Raw genomic sequence first — 18,078 nt, 5'->3', positions numbered from 1 at the left:
ACTGATGTCTCGGCCCACAGCAGGGGAGGGCGGGAGGCTGGTCCTGGCTCTGCCCTGGGAGATGCCACCTGGGCCTTGGTCTGGGGCGGAGGGCGGCCGGGAGGCTGGATATGGCCACTGCTCTGGAGTGACCACACCATTTCCACCCTGCTTGCCTCATTCTTCTCATGGGGGCCTCAAGGGGACACACCAGAGGTTTACTGGGGACAGGGCAGGGGAGGGATCTCAGCGCTGGCCTTCTGGGGCCCTGTGTCCACTCTGCCCTTTTCTGTTCTGGACTTGGGCTGGGGCCTCTGCCCTCCCCCAGGCCTGGAGACAGAGCCCTTTTGAGGGCCCTCAGGCCCAACAAGCCTGTTCCTTGGAGCCAGGCTGTGGGCTGGGTGTATCCTGGTGGGATGGGAGATCTGGGATGTGGGGTGGGAGTGGGGCTGGGAGCAGGTTGAGGTTGATGCCTCAGGCTCTGTGGAATGGGACTGGGATGGCTGCAGACCCTGGGCTTTGGGGTCTGAGCCCAGCCCTGTCCCCAGGCAGGCTGCCCCCTGGCTGCCCTGGATTCCCATGTTGGTTGGAGTTTCGATGAGAGGTTCTGGGGCCTCCTTTGCTTCTGTCCAGGACACACAGCTGAGAAGTCACGGTCTGCTGCCTGACTGTGGGGGTTTCAAGCCCCACTGGAGCATCCAGGCAGGCCCTTGGGCGGCAGGGCCTCTTGGGGGCAGGAGGGGACCCTGGGAAGTTGGCAACCAGGCCAGGGAGGGAGAGAAGGCAGGAGCACAGTTGTGGGTGTAGGCACCCACCCCGTCCCGAACTGTGTTCCTCCCAGCCCACCCCACTCCAGCCCTCTGGGCCGGCTGCCAAGGGGTGCTGCTTGAGGCCACCTGTCTCCTCAGAAGAAGGTCTCACCTTCAGAGCCAGCCTTTGAGGGTCCTGGGTGACCTCAGCCTGTTGCCCTTGACCCTGAGTTCTCCTAGATCAAGTGGGAGGCCACTCTTTGGGCCTCAGTTCTCCCATTCCCAGGGAGCAGGTCCTCTGTCCCCTGACAGCACCCTTCCTCGCTGTGCAGCCACCACTGCCAGGGTTCTGACCAGGCGGATGTTCCCCAGGGGGTGGCTCTGGGCCCTCAGGCAACCGGCCACGCTGGGAGGGGCAGTGGTTTGCACGTGAATAGTGTCACTCGGGTCCTTTGCTTGAAGTTGGCTCTGCTGAGTGCAGCCTGCAGACATTTTCAGGAAACTCAGTCCAGAGGCTGGAGGCTTCTGCTTCCCCACAACCCAAAGAGCCCCCAGCCAGCCAGAGAGCCACGAGAACCCAGCCGCTAGCAACTGCCAGCAGGAAACCCACTATCAGCCGCTCACAGATGGACAGCCCATCCTGGCAGCTGGCCCCACCTCCCCGCCCCTCTGCTGACCAACCCAGCAGCTCCTTGGGTGGGTGTGGCCAGCCTGCTGCCCCCACCTGCTCCCAGACCCTGTGCCAGGCGGTACCTTGCCTCAGCGGGGCCTCGCCTCCCCCAGAGCTGCTCTGCTGCCTGACCTTGTGATGTCTTGGGTCCTCTGGGCACTGGCTCAATCGGGTGGGGTCAGCTTTGGCCAGCAGGTGGGGGGCAGGTGGGTAAATCCTCCCTCTCTACCATCTCCGCTTCCTTCCTCCTGCCTGACTTCCCTGCCTTTTCCCCACTCTGGCTCCAGGGTTGCACTGCTCAGAAAGCTGTCGCTGCCCGGCTGCGCACAAGCCTGATTTTCTTGGGAGTCTAGGCTGAGATTCTGACTGGCCCTCCCACCAATCACCCACACCACCACCCAGCTAGCCAGCAACAGGGCCAGGAGTGGTCAGGAGGGGGCCCACCTGATCACCCACCCGGCGCCTCCAGTTGGCCAACTCTGCCCGCTCAGGGCCGTGAGCTGGAGGTGCCAGGAGCCTCCCGGGAGGCAGTGTGAGGCATTCTTCTTAATAAGTCCCGCATCAATGATAAAGGGCAGTATCAGCCCCTCGCTGATGCGCAGTGAGCGGCTCACCATACTGGGGAGACGTTTAATTTATCTCAGGAACTGGGCGCAAGTTATAAAAATGGTAATTTCTTGGAGATTCAATTACGTGTTTTCATTGTTACCCTCAGTAATCAAGGAAACGATTTTTTCTAAAAGGCTGTTGGATGATACTGATCTCAGGAGAGGATCTGGGCCAGGTGGGGGCTTTGGGGATGAAGAGGAGGGCAGTGTCTGCTGGGGGCAGGCAGGGCAAGTGGAGCTGAGCAGTCCAGCCCACCAGCTGTCCCAGCCCTCCAGCTCCTCCAGTCCTCTCTGGCCTCAGTCTTCCCATCTGCCGATGGGGCCATCTCTGGTAGGGAGGGTCTGGCAGGGGCTGATGTAGTGAGGCATGGCTCCTGGGACGTGAGGGTGGCTGTGAGGGTAGCAGCATCCCTGCCCCTCCCTGCCTGGTGCCCGAGCAGTCTCGTCCATCTCCTGAGGGCTCTGCAGGGCATAGAGAGGGGTTCCTCGTGGAGTGCGGACCTGATTTTTTTCCCCAAGTGATGTCTTGGCTCTAAATAACATCTCCAGGATGAATGGTGCCGGTCCCCAACAGCACCAGGTGATTGGGAAAAGGGTTTTATGGCCCCGTGGGTGAAACTGAACTTGCATCCGAGGTGTATTTCCAAGATGGGATTTTCTTCCCTGGGAGAGGCGGCACATTCCACGCTAATTATAATGGCAGTTCCTCGACATTCATCACCCATAGTGAGGGGGACACCTGTCTGGGGCACAGGGGCAGGGTGTCCCTGGGGTCACCTCCAAGCCCCCTAATCTCAGCAGACCCTGAGTGGCTGCTTCTAGGAGATGCGCCCTCACCCAGTGCAGGGCAAGGGAAGGGGGAGGCGGGAGGCCCCAGGGAATGAACGCGCTCTAGCTGGGCTGCACCAGGGAGGAGGCTGGAAGGAGGCCTCAGGCTGAGGGTAGGACCCAGCTAGTGTTTGCCCAGGGACCCACAGGCCCCTTGCTGAGCAGACTCCGGCGAGGGGCCTGGCCCATCTTGTTGCAAGAGGCTGGAGTCCTGGGCTGAGATGGGCAGTTGACCTTGGATCTGACTCTGTCGCCCCTGAAATTCCTTTTACCCCAACTCAGGCTCCTGCAGCCCAGCACAGTGCCCAGCCAGGATGGGCAGGAGGAAGCCCTTCCTCCGATGGGCCCTCACCACGCCCTGTCTGAGGGGCCTCGAGCCCCAGGGCTCTTGTTTCAGCACTGGGCCGTGGAGATTCGGGGACTATGGGAGTTTGGGGATCTCGGTGGCTGAGGGCCGTGCTCATGGAGGACTCCTTGAGTTCGGAAGATTAGGCCCACCTTCTGCACAGCCAGTAGGTCGTTGTCACGGGGACACTGACTACCAGTACCAACCTCCATCCCCCGCCGGGGGCACGTGCCTTTATCACCCATTTCCCAGGTGAGGACAGGGGCTAAAAGAGGGGCAGGGTTCCTGAGGTCACACAGCAGGTGAGCAACAGAGCCAGTGAGGGCCTGGAGGTGTCCTGCCAGGGGCTGAGGTGTGCCCACATTCAGGAATCCAGGGGTCCGTGGGCCAGGGCCCTGCCAAGAGTTGGGGGCTGGGGGAGGGAAGGGGACATTGCCAACCCTGCAGCCCCTGCCCTGGGGGGTAGGAGGGAGATGCCCCTCCGGGGGCCCGAGGGCAGGGTGGGCCCATGCCGTTCCCTCCCACCTGCCACGGTGAGCCTGACAGGAATGGGGATGGAGCCTGGCATCCCGAGGGAACCTCCTGGAGTAATCACTCCACATGCTCGCGGTAAATACTGGGCCCTTCTTCCCCTCCCAGTAAATGAATTTATTTACTTTTAACTAAGATTAAATGTTCTCTGTGAGTTCAAGATACTGACTGGCCTGTCAGGCTCAGTCCACGCTCTGCTTTTCCTGCCTCCGGGGACCACCCCCAGGCAGGGAGGGACCAGGCAGCCCTGGGGAAGCAGATAAGTTGTTTCTCCAGGAAACTCTAGGAGGAGAATCCATTTACATCATCACCACTGTCACCATGAGCATGGCCATAACCACCATCATGGCCAGCTCCACCAGCACCACATCACCACCAGCACTACCACCATCACCATGATCACCACCATCACCATCACCATCACCATGATCACCAGCATCACCACCACCATCACCACCATCACCATGATCACCAGCATCACCACCACCATCACCATCACACCACCACCACCACCATGATCACCAGCATCACCACCACCACCATCACCACCACCATGATCACCACCACCACCACCATGATCACCAGCATCACCACCACCACCATCACCACCACCATGATCACCACCACCACCACCATGATCACCAGCATCACCACCACCATCACCACCATCACCATGATCACCACCATCACCATCACCATGATCACCAGCATCACCACCACCATCACCACCACCATGATCACCAGCATCACCACCACCATCACCATCACACCACCACCACCACCATGATCACCAGCATCACCACCACCATGATCACCACCACCACCACCATGATCACCAGCATCACCACCACCATCACCACCACCATGATCACCACCACCATCACCATGATCACCAGCATCACCACCACCACCATCACCACCACCATGATCACCACCACCATCACCATGATCACCAGCATCACCACCACCATCACCACCATCACCATGATCACCAGCATCACCACCACCATCACCATCACACCACCACCACCACCATGATCACCAGCATCACCACCACCATGATCACCACCACCACCACCATGATCACCAGCATCACCACCACCATCACCACCACCATGATCACCACCACCATCACCATGATCACCAGCATCACCACCACGACTACCACCATCACCACCACAGCCTCCATCACCTCCACCATCACCACCTCCATCACTACCTCTATCGCCACCACCATCACCATCACTATCACCACACCACCATCACTATGGTCACTGTGACTGAGCCCATCCTCACTACTGTCATCAGCACTGTCATAGCACCATGCTGACAAGCCCACAGTGGGTTTGAGGGCTGCCATTGCTTGGGACTAGTTCCTCAGGTACAGGAGGCTCCACGCTGGTCTGATTGCATTGGAGGGGATGCCTGACAAGGCTCTTTATGGGGTGCGCATTGTGGAGTGGGGAGGGGGAGGCTAGGGCGGGTCTCCAGGACTTCATGCCATGGGCATTCTCCCCGGCCGCCTTCTGTCTCAGCAGCACCCTTCGCTTCTCCTTGACTGAGCTGGAGCAGAGGAAGCAGGCAGGGGTGGGCGGAGGGGCAGGGGCAGCCACAACCACCTCCACCTAGGCTGGAGCACAGTCTCCGAGCCTCCCTAAAGTGAGGGGCCACCCAGAGGAGGCACCTAACCATTCTCCCCTCCAGACTCCATCCAGTGCTTGGATAGCCAGCGGGGCAGCTTGGGGATGGGGCTGGGCACTCAGCCAAAGGGGCCTGAGGGCATGCCGTGTGTAGAGCGTGCTCCCATGAGGTGGTGAGCCTGCTGCACTGGTCTCCTGCCCCGAGCCTTGGCTTGCTCATCTATGAACGGGTGACATGGTGCCTGCTGCACAACAGGCCACAGGGGCAGAGCGACAGGACATAGTGAGGGGCGGTAAAGTGCTGCCTGGTAAGAGAGCTGTGGGCTGGCCTCAAAGGGTAGCCTGTGTCCTCTCGCTGAGAATAGTGGGAAGCGAGCTGCGAGCTTGGGCCCGCAGTAGTGGTCTTAGGCTGCCGTGGTCACATAATGCCACCTCCCAGCGCCTGCGGCATCACCCCTGGGCTCCACAGCCCCAGCCAGCCATCCGTGTGGCCCATCCTGTCCTCTCCGGGCCCCTGGGTGTGCACCCAATGGAGGGTCTCCTGTCTGCTGTGGCTCCCTGAGGCTGCTGGTCACAGAGCTGATGAGGACACTGGAGACCGCTGCGCGGCTGGGCGGGGGCCCTGTGGGAGTGCAGCAGCCTGGGATCTGCAGCTGGGGCTGACCTAGCACAGCAGGCCACTGGTGCCACCTCTCACGTGGCAGATGCTTCACAGCCTCCCACTGCAATCTCGGCAGGTCTCGGTGCCAGGGCGGCCCCATCCTGGGGGCCATTGAGGACCTGCATCGGCCACAGGGCTCGCAAGCATCGGCACCCCAGGGCCCGGTGGGAGCATCTGGAGGGAGGGTTCAGTCACCCAGGCCTGCCCAGAGCTCTGCTCAGGGCCCAGGATGAACTGATGGGGGCAGTCTGCAGGTGGTGCCAGCGAGAGTGGGGGCTCCCCACAACAGGGGGGCCCTAGCCAGCCTCACCCAGAGCAGGGAGGGCATGTGTGGAGATGCAGGAAACCTCTCCCATGTCCAGGAAATATTATTAACAATTAAAAATTTTAAATCTTGGTGACATTCCCAATGCCCAGATAATTAATATAAGAGCAGAAAATAATTAATTATTAATAACTGCACTGAATAGTTTTCAAAGTAATTGTGATAAAGAGAATGTTAAATGAAAACTCATCAAAATTGCTGAGGCCCTGCACAGTGAGGGCACCTTGGTGCTGGGGGTGGCCACATCGACTGGGCCGAGACTGGCCCCCAAGGCCCACTGTGTCCTGGTGCCACGTATTAGGGGTTGTTACCCATACTTGGAGTGTGAGAACCCCCCCACAACACACACGGGGTGAGGACCCTTCACGCACATGTAAAGGCGGGGGTCTCTCTTAGTACTGGGCCAGGTGGGCAGAGACTCTCTCTCTTCCTGCCTCACTGGGATAGTGGATGGCCGTGGGGTTGGCTCAGGAGTCTGCCCTGTGCCTGCAGGTGTCCTGGATATCTGGGCTAGTGGGTGGGGTTATTGTCTGCCCCATGAGCCAGTCTCTGGTTCTTCTATTGCCGCAGACCCTCCAGGCCTTGGGTGAACCCCCTCCACCATCCAACTTGACCTGCCATGTTCCCAGGATCTAGCCCAGGGCTACTTCATCCACCAATTCTCACTAAAGTGTGAGTGGCTGCTTGGCACTACCGTAATCTTTGCCGCCTCACGTGTTTATTGGTGTGAAGCCTTCAGCTGCAGCGGGATGAAGAGGACTATCCCAGGCAGAGCAGGCCTGCTCCCTCCACCCTCAGGCTACTGACTCTGCAGCTCTGGACAGTGGCTGGGAGCTGCCAGGAGCCCAGGTAGGAGCAGGACCTGGGGACCTACTCCCCCTCACATAAGCCGGTTTCTCTGATCCTGGTTCCTTGCCCTGTCTGGCCTGCCTTCCAACTGACACCACCATGTGGCTCCCTCACCTCATTGAGCAGGACTGTTGCGGTAAACTGAGGAACGGAGAGACCAATATGAGAGAAACAGGAGGATTGTTTGTTTTAGGTACGGACCGGCTCAGTGGATTCATATCCAAGAAGCTGAGCATTAAACAAAGACAGATTGGGGGTTTTTATGAGTGGACTTACAATAAATAAAAGAACTTACAATAAATTAATCATGTGATAGGTCGCATAATCTATAGCACAGCATAACTTGTGGCCTTGCATAGCCGGTGGCCTTGTAGCTGCATTGAAAGAAAAACAAGAACTGGCTAATTACAGACATTTGTAAAACATAATCATGCATTTGGACCCATTCCACAGATGGAGAAGATGAGGCACAGGAATGGCGTAAATGACTTCCTCTGTGTTGTACATGCAGTAGGTGCTAGATTCTGGCACCAAAGCCAGTGCTTTGTCCTCCTCCCCTTTCCTCAGTTGCTTTCCTCTCTTTACCTGCCCCAAAGACTGTAATCTCTAACATGACCGTAAGAAAGAGAATGGAAAGGATTTCTTATTAAATGTATAAAGAGAGATAATGCCATTTGAATAACGTTTTATGTTCCCTGGTCCCAGTTTTTCTAACCAATAAAGTTTTTACTCTTCCCTCATTTCTTTTTTTTTTTTTTTTTTTTTTTTTTGAGGCAGAGTCTCAGCCTGTCACCCAGGCTGGAGTGCAGTGGTGCAACCTCAGCTCACTGCAACCTTCGCCACCCGGGCTCAAGTGATTCTTATGCCTCAGCTTCCCGAGTAGCTGGGATAACAGGTGCCTGCCACCATGCCCGGCTAATTTTTTTTTTTAGTAGAGACAGGGTTTCACCATATTGCCCAGGGTGGTCTCGAACTCCTGAGCTCAGGCAATTCACCCACCTCAGACTCCCAAAGTGCTGGGATTACAGGCATGAGCCACCACTCCTGACCCTTCTTTCTCTCCCTTCTTTCTTCATCTTTCATCCTTCCCCTTCTCCCTTCCTCCTCCTCTTTCTTCTCCTCCTCCTCTTTTTCTCCACCTCCCCTCCCCTCACCCCATCCATTCCCGTTTTCTCCCCTCCCTCTGAAGGTAGAGAGCTTTCCTCTGAAACACCTTGAGCTGTTTTTGCTCTTATACATGGCTTACAACGGTTTCCATCTTCCCGTGGGTCACAGGTTCACTGGTATTTAGTGAACAAGTTCTGAGCACTTTGAAATTTGAAATATGCTAATGCTCACTGTTCTGTGAGCTTTAGATGCAGAATTTTGTTTAAACCTCATAAAACTTCGCAAGTGAGATACTTTCCCTCTTCACATTTTACAGATGAGAAAAATGAGCCTTAGGTTAAGTAAACTGCCCAAGGTCACACAGCTAGTTAGTGGCAGAGCTGGGAATCAAAGCCAGGCACTCAGGTGCCAGAGCCTACAGGCTTCACCCTGGGCCTTCAAAAGATGAAACCTCACACCCTGCTTAGCAAGTGGGACATTTATATTTCATTTCACCTGAAGAACGTGTGCCCCAAACGGCATGGGGAGGGGAGGTGGTGCCTGGTGGGCTGATGGGACATTCCTGTCTCCTCCTCAGGTTTTGGTGTGGTTCCCAGGGGGTGCCTTCAAGACTGCCTCAGCCTCCATCTTCGATGGGTCCTCCCTGGCTGCCTATGAGGACGTGCTGGTTGTGATCGTCCGGTACTGGCTGGGAATATTTGGCTTCTTCACGTGAGTCTCTCCAAATGATCGACATCCCAGATCCCCAAGGGGCAGCAGTGCAGTAGCCATAGACAGTGCCCAGCAACCTAAGAAGGAGTGAGCCTTCTGGGACATTGAACAAAACTGGCCCTAGTTCCTTAGGTAATTTTTGCTGCTGTAGCAGCTAAATCCCCAAATTTTGGTGGCTTAACACAATAAAAATCTCTTTCTCACTTGAGTAAAGTTTAATTGAGCATCCCTGATCAGCAGACATTCTTCCCCATGGTCAGCCAGGGATCTGGCTCTTTACATCTTGAGCTCTGATGTGGATTCTCTAACTCAGTCACATGGCCACATCCAGTTGCAAGCGAGCTGGGGCAATGTAGCCCCGCTGCGTGCCCTGGAAGACAGGACACTGTTTGTGTGAGCAGTTGGTAGTGTCTACCTGAGCCTCACCCCAAGGCTTCTCAAATGCTCACCTGAGAATCATCACTCCATCACAGTGGCTTCCCTCCTCCAATCATGCCTAACATGTATTGGGTTATCAATGAACCAGGCATGCATTATTTCAACTCATCCTCAAAATAATCCTTCAAGGAAGGTTCTCTGTTGTTATTTTCATTTCACAGCTGGAAAATAGAGGCCCAGAGAAGCCAAGCAACTTCCCAGGGGTCACAAAACAGAGCTAGGTCTCTTGACCACTTCTATTATCCTGCCTAAAACATGGCAGGAGAAGTCCTGACCAGGGACCAATGTAAGCAAAGAGAAGTGAGAGGTGGGGCCAGGATTATGCTTGAGGGTCACTGTCACATACTATGGGAAAGTCAGCAATGATTCAAATATGCATCCTGCCCTGCAGAGGCTCCTGACTATGGGGGACATAATGCAGGGACAAAAATATCCACATTACCAAGGACATGGTTAATTCTCCAAGAATGAGAGGCCATGGGGCTGCAGAAACAGAGGAATGAGTTGCAAGGGATCGGGGAGGCTTCAGAAGGGTGGCATTGGAGTTGCACCTGAAGGGTGTGGTTGGGTTTGAGGAGAAGGGGTTGAGAGAATGTGTGCTCGGCAAAGGTTGCTACCTGTGCAAAGGCTAGGAAGTTGGAAGGGAGGTAGCAACACATGGGGATGAAGCAATACTTCTGCAAACTGCACTGGGCCTGTAGCCCTGGAGGGTGGCTCTGGGAGTGCTGTGCAGCAGGACAGGCTGACGGGGTGCCCTGACCAGAGCAATTACACTTCTAGCTGCTCTATACATTAGGATTCTGCATAAGATTCCTTTGGTAAGAACGTTTTCAACAATTGTTTATCATATCTGGTTTGAGCATAGGTAGATGAAGCTGCAGCAGGAGATGGATGTAGAAAGGCAAGGACAGGCCTGACAGGGAAAGACCTTGAATGCCAGGTCGTAAATGGAGTTTGGGCTTTATCCAATACAGATTGAGGGACCAGGAGTACCTTTCTCAGAGTAGTGTACCAGGAACCTCACTCCAGAGAAGAACAGAGGCTGAGCCAGGGGTGTCCAGCTGCAGATAGGGAGCCCCAATGGGAGGCACCGTCTTGATGCGGGCCACGGGGCGGTTGAACCACAAAAGCAATAGCTAACATGTATATAACAGGTGTATATGACATGCTTATTGTCTGCCTGGCACTGTCCATCTTCACAACCATGTGGAGTGGGCACTATCCCCATTTTAGACGTGAGAACCATTGAGGCACAGCAGGTTAAGTGACTTGCCCAAGGTCACCCAGATGCTAAGTGGCCAGGCTGTGAATCCTGTGCTCGAGGCTGAGATAGTAACCACTAAGGTATAATGCTTCTCAGGATAAAGAGATGGAGAAACGGGGACCAGGGTGGGCGCCACAGTAAAATGGAGGTAAAATTGGCGGGGCCTGACTCTTAATCAGAGGCAGGGGACTGGGAGAGAGAAGGTGGAGGCAGAGCCAGCTCAGTGGTCATGGACAGAGGAGGGAACCCAGGGGAAGGAGCAGTCTGGGGAATGGAGTAGAATGTGCCCTGGGATGACTTGCATTGATGGTGTGCACTGCATGCATGCTTTCGGTCTAGACATTTCTTTGGTTCCCTGGGATTTCCACTTGTTTCATTTGTTCTCCCATTAATTCCATCCCAGGAAACATGCAATTGTGCAGGAGCAGCAGCATGGGGGCGTCGGATCCCAAATCTGCAGCTTTCTAGCTCTTGGGCAAGGGGGTTTAACCTCTTAGTGCCTGAATTAAAGTTTATGTATCCATTCGTCTCCTGACAGCATGCTCACAGGTTTAGTGGAAGGGAGTTGGCATGAACTGCTGCTGTGGAGAAAAGCAGCCTCTGCCCAAACACTTCCCAGCAGAGAGGGAGCAGGGGGTGGTGGGATAAACATCCCAGTCTCTCTCTAGCCCATCCTCACAGCACACAGCTGAGGCCTGGGTGATGCCATGTCTGACTAAATTTGTATTTTTACTAGAGACGGGATTACACTATGTTGGTCAGGCTGGTCTCCAACTCCTGATCTCCTGATCCGTCCACCCCGACCTCCCAAAGTGCTAGGATTATAGGCATAAGCCACCACGCCCGGCCTTTTTTTTCTTTTTCTTTTTCTTTTATTTTGAGGCGGAGTTTTGCTCTTGTTGCCCCGGCTGGAGTGCAATGGTGCGATCTCAGCTCACTGCAATCTCCACCTCTGCAGGAGAGCAGGAATCTTCAGTGATCCACGGGCAGATCTGCAGCCATTGTGGGCACCTGTTCTTCCCGTGACCTTTGTGCCCACGTCTCCCCTTCCAGTACTTATTGCATGCCCCCCCCACATCCGCCTCCCGCCATTGGCAGGAAGTGCCTTGTGCGGATACCTTGCTGCGCTTATTAATCCGTTAAGGTCACTCGTCACTGACGCCATTATGCGCACATGCATAAGGCACGTTGCCCGGCAACAGAAGAAACTGCTGGCTTAGCCTTTGGCCGAGTTGGCAGCTCGACGAGGACGCTCAGAGTCCAGCTCTCCACAGTTCAAGCATCTGACGGTCCCCCCCTGCTCCCAGGAGCGGTTACCTGGGCACTCTGTGCCCCTCATTCCTGTCGGGGCCCAGGCTGAGGACCTGCTAGTAGGGCTCAGTTGCCTGGAGTCTGTTCAGCCCATCCCCCAGTTCACTTTGCTTGTGGGATCTCCCCGTTGCTCCTGCCCCTGGACTGAGTGGCAGGCCATCCTACAAGCACCCGGATACTTGGCATCAGTGGTGTCAAGACAACTCTAAGAAGGTTTTCTGTGATCCTGCAAGACCTGTGTTCCTTCCTGGTGATCCTGCCTTCAATTTGATTGCACAGGTACCACAGCAAGCCAGTGCTGTGTGCGCCGAATTCCAGGGTGTCCTCCAGCTCAGCCACTGCACTGAGCACAAGGACTCTTTGTGGGGCCCAGGAGCAGATAGTCACCCCTTTGGGGCCCACAACACCCGGCTGTCCCCAGACTTGTGGCCAGGGAAGATAGTGTTGAGGGCCCTCAAGGAGAGCGGGACAGGGATGGCTGAGCAGGACAAGGACCCTAGAGTCCAAGAGAATCCTGATGATCAGAGAAGGGTCCCCGAGGTCACCGGGGATGCACGGTCTGCATTTCGGCCCCTGCGGGACAATGGAGGCCTCTCTCCCTTTGTGCCCAGGCCTGGGCCTCTGCAGAGAGACCTCCATGCCCAGAGGTCAGAAGTCAGATATAACCAGAGATCCCAGACCTCCTGGATGAGCTCGTGCCCGAAACGAAATGCCATCTCGAGCTCCTACAGCTCTACGGGAGGCCTCCCAGGGCTAAAGCAGAGAAGGGGGCCAGCCTCATCACACTGCCAGCTGACCCTCAGTTCCTCAAAGACAGTGAGTGAGGACGGACCTCAGGCTGTCTCTTCGGGTCACACCCAGTGTGAAAAGACGGCAGATATAGCACCAGGGCAGACACTGGCCCTCAGGAATGGCTCCCCCAGATCCCAGGCCTCTAGGCCCTGTAAACACAAGCTTCCCCTGTCGCCACACAGGTGAGGGGATCCTCTGATGCTGCCACCTCCCTTAGAGCTGGGGTTCCGGGTCACTGCCGAAGACCTGGACCTGGAGAAGGAGGCGGCATTCCAGCGCATCAACAGTGCACTGCAGGTTGAGACCAAGGCCATCTCGGACTGTAGACCCTCACGGCCTTCCCACACTTTGTCCTCACTTGCAACAGGGGCTTCTGGTCTGCCTGCTGTCTCTAAAGCACACAGTATGGATGCACAGCAGGAGAGACACAGGTCCCAAGACTGCCTGGGCCCAGTGGCCCCCCCCAGCTTCTGCTGCAGAGGTCCCCTCTACAGCTCCTGTGTCTGGGAAGAAGGAGAGACCACCAGGCCCCCTGTTCTCCTCCTCAGATCCCCTTCCTGCCACCTCTTCCCACTCCCGGGACTCAGCCCGGGTCACCTCGCTGATTCCTGCCCCCTTCCCAGCTGCAAGCATGGATGCGGGCATCAGAACAAGGCCTGGCACTTCTGCTGCTGCAGCTGCCGCAGCAGCCCCTCCCCCCTCCACATTGAACCCCACGTCGGGGTCACTACTGAATGGAGTGGATGGAGGCCCTTCACATTTCTGGGCCTCAGCCACAGCTGCAGCAGGTGCCTAGAGGTCATAAGTCACATAAAACCAGAGATCCCAGACCTCCTGGATGAGCTCGTGCCCCTAACGAAATGCCATCTTCAGCTCCTACAGCTCTACGGGAGGCCTCCTGGGGCTAAAGTGGAGGAGGGGGCCAGCTTCATCCCACTGCCAGCTGACCCTCAGTTCCTCAAAGACAGTGAGTGAGGACGGACCTCAGGCTGTCTCTTCGGGTCACACCCAGTGTGAAAAGAAGGCAGATATAGCACCAGGGCAGACACTCGTCCCCAGGAATGGCTCCCCCAGATCCCAGGCCTCTAGGCCCCGTAGACGCAAGTTTCCCCTGCTGCCACGCAGGCGAGGGGAGCCTTTGATGCTGCCACCTCCCTTAGAGCTGGGGTTCCGGGTCACTGCTGAAGACCTGGACCTGGAGAAGGAGGCGGCATTCCAGCGCATCAACAGTGAACTGCGGGTTGAGGCCAAGGCCATCTCGGACTGCAGACCCTCACGGCCTTCCCACACTTTGTCCTTACTTGCAACAGGGGCTTCTGGTCTGCCTGCTGTCTCTAAAGCACCCAGTATGGATGCACAGCAGGAGAGACACAAGTCCCAAGACTGCCTGGGCCCAGTGGCCACCCTAGCTTCTGCTGCAGAGGCCCCCTCTACAGCTCCCGTGTTTGGGACGGAGCACAGACTACCAGGCCCCCTCCCGTTCTCCTCCTCAGATCCCCCTCCTACCACCTTTTTCTACTTCTGGTACTTCTGGTACTCAGCCCAGGTCATCTGGCCGATTCCTGCCCCCTTCCCAGCTGCAAGCATGGACGGAAGCATGAGAAGCCCAAGGCCTGGCACTTCTGCAGCCAATTCCAGCCCTCCAGCTGCACCCACGGAAATTCGGAGTAGAGAGTGGGATCCACGTCTGCATTCCATCAGAAGAAAACCTTTTAAGAGAAAGGCCCAAAAGAAATAGGGCATGAGGGGGCCTGAACACCCAGGGGGCCCCCCAGGCAGAGCACTTCCATGTTGACCACGGGACCTGGCACGGGGAGCAACTCTGTTGGGTGGCACTTCTGTCTTTACTTTCCATCACATCCCTGGGGGACCATTTAAGCTGATGTCTGCAATTGCAAGTCGGGGATCCAGTGCCACTGCAAACAAGGCACGCTTCACGTGCAAGTCTGGGCCGGCCTCTGACCCTAGCAACTCCACTTCCCGCGTGGGCACAGCAAGGAGGAACCTGGCTTCTAAGGCTCCCTCATGTGCTGTCAGGAGTTCTGCTGGACACAGGTCCAATGCACCATCCTCCAGCTCATCCTTCTCCACGTTGGGCTTTTGAGCCCGTCATAAATTCCTAGAGTGAGGTCCAGAAGAGTTGTGTCTAGGTTTCCTTCCAATATTTTTGTAGTTTCGTATCTTGACATTCACATTTAAGTCTTGAATCTATCTCGAGGTGATTTTTCTATATGCTGAGAGATAAGGGTCCGGGTTCATTCTTCTGCATGTGGCTATCCAACACTCCCAGTACCATTCATTGAAGAGGGTGTCCTTTCCCCAGTGTGTGTTTCTGTCGGCTCTGTCAAAGATCAATTGGCTGTGAATATGTGTCTGTCTTTCTGGGTTCTCTCATCTGTCCCATTGATCTAAGTGTCTAGTTTTATACTATTTTGGTTACTATGCACTTGTCAAAAATTTTGTAGTCTAATTTGCAGTGAAATGGGATGCCTCTAGTTTTGTTGTTTTTGCTGAGCATGACTTTGGGTCTTTGAGCTCTTTTTTGGTTCTTTTTTATGAATTTTAGGACTTTCCAGTTCCGTGAGTGATGACATTGATATTTTGGTAGGGGTTGTATTGAATCTCTAGACTGCTTCGGGCAGTATGGTCATTTTAATGCTATGAATTCCTTCCGTGAGCATGAAATGATTGTCCATTTCTTTCTGTCCTCTTAAACATTTTCATCAGCGTTTTGTAGTTTTCCTTGTAGAAATCTTTCACCTCCTTGGTAAAGTTTCTTCTGTGGTATACATCTTTCCATGTTGTTGCTATTGTAAATGGGATTGCCTTCTTAATTTCTTTCCCAACCAGACCATTATTGGTGTATAGAAATGCTGCTGATTTTTGTTGTTGTTGTTGTTGATTCTGTATCCTGCAAATTACTGTATTATTTATCAAGTCTAGGGGTTTTCTGGTGGAGCCTTGACATGTTTCTAGATCGAAGATCACATCTTCATCAGACAAGGATAATTCGATGTCCTCTTTTCCAGTGTGGATGCCTTTTATTGTTTTCTCTTGCCTGATTGTGTGATGTCGAATAGGAGTGGTGAGAACGGGCATCCTCGTCTTGTTCCTGTTTACAGAGGAAATGCTTTCAACTTTCCCCCATTCTATAATAGGTTAGCTATGGCTTTGTCGTATCAGCTTTTATTATTTTCAGTTATGTTGTTTTGTTTGTTTGTGTTTTTTGAGACAGAGTCTCACTCTTGCCACCCAGGGTGGAGTGCAATGTTGTGATCTTGGCTCACTGCTACCTCCGCCTCCTGGGTTCAAGCGATTCTCCTGCCTCAGCCTCCCAAGTAGCTGGGATTACAGGTGCCCACCACCACGCCCGGCTAATTTTTGTACTTTTAGTAGAGATAGGGTTTCACCATGTTGGCCAGGCTGGTCTCGAACTCCTGACCTCAGGTGATCCACGCACCTCAGCCTCCCAAAGTGCTGGGATTACACGCATGAGCCACTGCGTGTAGCCCTGCCATTTTAAGGTATGTTTCTTCTCTACCTAGTTTGTTACTTTTTTCAAGACATGGTCTCACTCTGTATTTCGTGTTGGAATACAGTGGCACGATCATAGCTGCAGCTTTGAACTCCTGGGCTGAAGCCACTTCAGCCTTCTGAGTAGCTGAGACTACCAGTGCATGTCACCAGAGCTGGCTAGTTTTTATTTTTTTGTAGAGATCTATGTTCCTCAGGTTGGCCTTGAACTGTTGACCTCAATTGACCCTCCCAGCTCAGCCTCCCAAAAGCACTGGGTTGACAAGCATGAGCCACCGCCTGGCCCAGAGTCACATTTTAACATCACATCCTCACTGCCGGGCTCAAGTTTTGGCAGTGACTGAGAACCCTAAGGGAAAGTTTCTGGTCAGGCTTAGCCCAGTCTGTGCATAAGAAGGGAATGGAAAAATGGCCTGTGGATGGTTCTTTTGGAGAACTGGCCAGACAAGCACTGAGATGCCATTTCCTGGAATACAGGGCCGTGTGATGTCCCGCCCAGCTGTCAGGTCCAGGGCCCTTGGCACCATCTAGTTTGGGAGCTCATCCAGAAGTGGCCTCATTTACCCAAAGCAGCTGGTCTCCCTTCCAATCTGGTCCCATTTGAGAGATGCAACTGGGCCCTGTCTTCCAGGAAACCATTTCAGTGCCTGTCTTTCTTCCTGCACTGGCTGGCCTCTCTGAACTGTGAGAACTTGGGTTATGCAAGGCTCTGCCTGTCAACTGAGCATCATGAAGCAGCTCTCTTCTGTTCCAGTGAGGCCGACCAGACTCCAACACCCCTGCCCTGGGTCTGACCATTCTCCCCTTCACCCAGAAGTGACCTCCAACCCGATGCTGTGCCCTGTCTTCTGGCAGCTGCTCTGGGGAAGGGCATTTTGGCCCCAAGGGCTTAGCATGTCATTTTCTGTTTGTCTTTCCAGAGCTATTTGGGACAGCCCACGCGTTAGTCCATGTACTGCTTCTTTGGAAGGCAGTTGGGGCTTTCTTTCAGGGGTGGGTATAAAAGTTCTTGTGGCCGGGTGCAGTGGCTCATGCCTGTAATCCCAGCACTTTGGGAGGCCAAGACGGTCGGATCATGAGGCCAGGAGATCGAGACTATCCTGGCTAATGCGGTGAAACCCCATCTCCACTAAAAATACAAAAAAATTAGCTGGGCATGGTGGCAGGTGCCTGTAGTCCCAGCTACTCAGGAGGCTGAGGCAGGAGAACGGCATAAACCCAGGAGGCAGAGCTTGCAGTGAGCCGAGATCGCGCCACTGCACTCCAGCCTGGGTGACAGAGAGAGACTCCGTCTCAAAAAAAAAAAAAAAAAAAAAATGAGAAAGAAAAAAAAGTTCTTTTGACATTTGTGTATGAAATCAGCCTTCACTACATGGATAGGACCAGCATGCTTCTGCAGCACGACTCTGCAATCTTACTACATTTTTTTTTTATTTTGTATTTTATTTATTCCTTCTGAGACAGAGTCTCACTCTGTCACCCAGGCTGAAGTGCAGTGGCGAGATCTTGGCTCACTGCAACCTCCACCTCCTGGGTTCAAGCAATTCTCCTGTCTCAGCCTCCCAAGTAGCTGGGACTACAGGCACATGTCAAAACGCCCGGCTAATTTTTGTATTTTTAGTAGAGATGGAGTTTTGCCATATTGGTCAGGCTGGTCTCAAACTCCTGACCTCAGGTGATTGACCTGTCTTAGCCTCCCAAAGTGCTAGGATTACAGGTGTACATTTATTTATTT

General features: G+C 54.5%; 1 pseudogene; it reads left to right on the top strand.

Annotated features, from left to right (window-relative positions):
• The first annotated feature begins 3,148 nt into the window (after positions 1-3,148).
• LOC129023679 (putative POM121-like protein 1-like) lies at positions 3,149-17,800 on the top strand (annotated as a pseudogene).
• The last annotated feature ends 278 nt before the right edge of the window (positions 17,801-18,078 follow it).

Source organism: Pongo pygmaeus, chromosome 23 (assembly GCF_028885625.2).
Source record: "Pongo pygmaeus isolate AG05252 chromosome 23, NHGRI_mPonPyg2-v2.0_pri, whole genome shotgun sequence".
Taxonomy (NCBI): Eukaryota; Metazoa; Chordata; class Mammalia; order Primates; family Hominidae; genus Pongo; species Pongo pygmaeus.
This window is presented reverse-complemented; position numbering and strand designations above follow the sequence as displayed.